Raw genomic sequence first — 2,573 nt, 5'->3', positions numbered from 1 at the left:
CATACTTCGTAACATTCCATGTTCCGATTATTAATGGATGTTTATAGCTGTTTCTCTTCGAGTTGTGCCCCGTTGGGAAATGAAGGTCCTTCGGGCCTTACTCCATTCGAATCATCATGGTGAACTCTACTTTGAGGAGGCAGCTTTTCCCCAGTTACATTTTGAGTGCCTTCCAACTTGAGTGGCTCATTTTCCGGCACTATATCTGACAGTATTTCTCCGCTATTCATAAGGTTTTCAGTTACTGAATATTCAGAAGTAGTTCATCACTCCTTCTTCCTAGTCTGTCTTCACCTGAAAGCTCATCTGAAACCTGTCCATCATGAGTGACCTGGCTGGTATTTAAAATAGCCATGGCATAGCTTTCAGAATCACAGCAACTCACAAGCCACCACAGTATGACAAACTGACAGATGAGTGGTGGCTGTGGATGTTCACAGACTTAATTGTAATTGTAAAAGTTTGAAACTTTAGTGTGGGAATAAGATGAGCTATAGAAGGAATGTGGAATCTCAAAGAAAAAGAGCCAGGAGTGGAACAAGTCCTTTGGACCCTGAGACCTCTGCAAATTGAACCTTCTCAACTGAGGGACAGAAAGCAGTGACACTGGAGGAGTGACAGAGGAGCAGAGCAGCAAAACTAAGAGACAGAGCATGAGACAGAGCAGTGAGCTTCCCAGATCATAAAGCAAGTAATACTGAATGACTTTCGCCAGGAGGCTTGCTTTGAGAATGGGATTTCTTCAGGCAGTTACACGGGTGCTAGGTTTGCTTACCCATGGAACTAAAGTCAAGTGTCTTCAGGCTGAAGCTTATGGTAGAGTGGTCTGTCCTGTGGACATTTATCAGCAGCTGACTGAAACAATTGTACCCTGAACATTTCTGATTCTATACTGTAACCTGTTAACTTCCCTAAAGAACTCCCATAACTATGAGTATGGTGTCTGAGTTCTGTGTGACCACGGCAATAGATTATCAAACCCAACTGAGAAGTAGAGAGGATTGAGGGAGGGCCTGGTATCATTTTTTGCAGGTTGGTGTTACAAAATTCTATCATGTGATCTCCAGCATGGTTTCTGTCACCAAGTCCATATTTTCCAACTACTTATCCATACTCTTTGTAACCTTCCCATTCCAATCATCAGTAATTATCAATTTATCTTTATTGCATGTTTGATCAGTTTCAGACTGAAGAAGCTGGTGGTTGTGTTGTTGTTAAGTGCTATCAGATCAGTTCCGATTCAGCAACTCTGTATAGGGTATCCTAGGAGAGGTTGGTAGATTTGAACTGCTGAGCTTCTGGTTCCAAACTGACCTTATGGTTCGGTGCATTATCCTGCAGAGAGAGCCACGCCAGGAAATTGATATAATTCTTCAGTTTCAGCATCATTGGCTTTAATGGATGGTGTCATAAATTTGAACAACAGTGGTATTAACTCATCTTCTTTGTAGGCATATCAATGTTATCCTATCACAGATAACATTGTACTTCAAGATAGATCTTAAAATGCTCTTTTTAACAATGAAAACAACAGCATTCCGCTTCAGTTTGATGTTTCTTGCATAGTAAAACATGATTGTCCAATTCAAAATGGCCAATACCTGTCCATATCAGCTCATTAATGCCTAGAATGAAGTCCTGGTGTGGCACTATAGGATAAGCATTTGACCACAGGGTCGGTTTGAACCACAAGGTTGGTGGTTCAAACTTACCAGTTGCTCCTTGGAAGCCCTATACAGGGTGGCTATGAGTTGCAACTGACTCAATGGCACTTAACAACAACAACAACAATGCTTAGGATATCAATATTTATGTGTTTCATTTAATTTTTGATGGTCTCCAATTTTCCTAGATTCATACTTAGTAAATTCCATGTTCTGATTATTAGTGTATGTTTGCAGCAGTTTTGTCTCATCAGCACAATTAAGTGAAATGTAATATTCATTCTTCTCAATGTTATCCATAGTTTGTCATAATTTACACAGTCAAAAGTCTCAGGAACACTAGTCACGAAAGTTAGCTCTAACTGATTAATAGCCTGGATAGGCCTAGAATAATATTTGCTATTATTCCCCTAATCATTAAACAGCATAATCCACACTCAATTAAAGCAGCTACAAAATATTTTTTTATATTTTGTATAAGCAAATTTATACAAAGAAAATTTTGTATAAGCAAGTCTCCCATTTGACCTAGCTTGGATGGCTAGCTGACCAGAAGTTGACCAGATAAAGATAAAGATGCTGGATACTGTGAGCAAGTGCCAGTTGCTACAATTTGATGAACTGGACCTTTATTTATGGATGTAGTTGTTCAAAATTTCAACTGGAATGGAAGGATTCTTCAATCAATGATGTCACCTGGCCGATCCATCTTGTTGGGGGTCTTCGAGCAGCAGCGAGATCTGCGAGCGGCAGGAGTCCTGGTGTGGTGCTGTGGGTTGATGCACCAGACTCCAAGGCTGTTTTAACTGCAGGGAGCAGAGGGCCTCATCTCTCTCCCGCGGAGGGCCTGGTGGATTCAAGCTGCTGACTGCGGGTTTTGCAGCCAGATTCTTAACAACTACACTACCT

The sequence above is a fragment of the Chrysochloris asiatica genome, unplaced genomic scaffold, assembly GCF_000296735.1.
Source record: "Chrysochloris asiatica unplaced genomic scaffold, ChrAsi1.0 scaffold00064, whole genome shotgun sequence".
NCBI lineage: Eukaryota > Metazoa > Chordata > Mammalia > Afrosoricida > Chrysochloridae > Chrysochloris > Chrysochloris asiatica.
Note: the sequence above shows the minus strand (reverse complement) of the source record.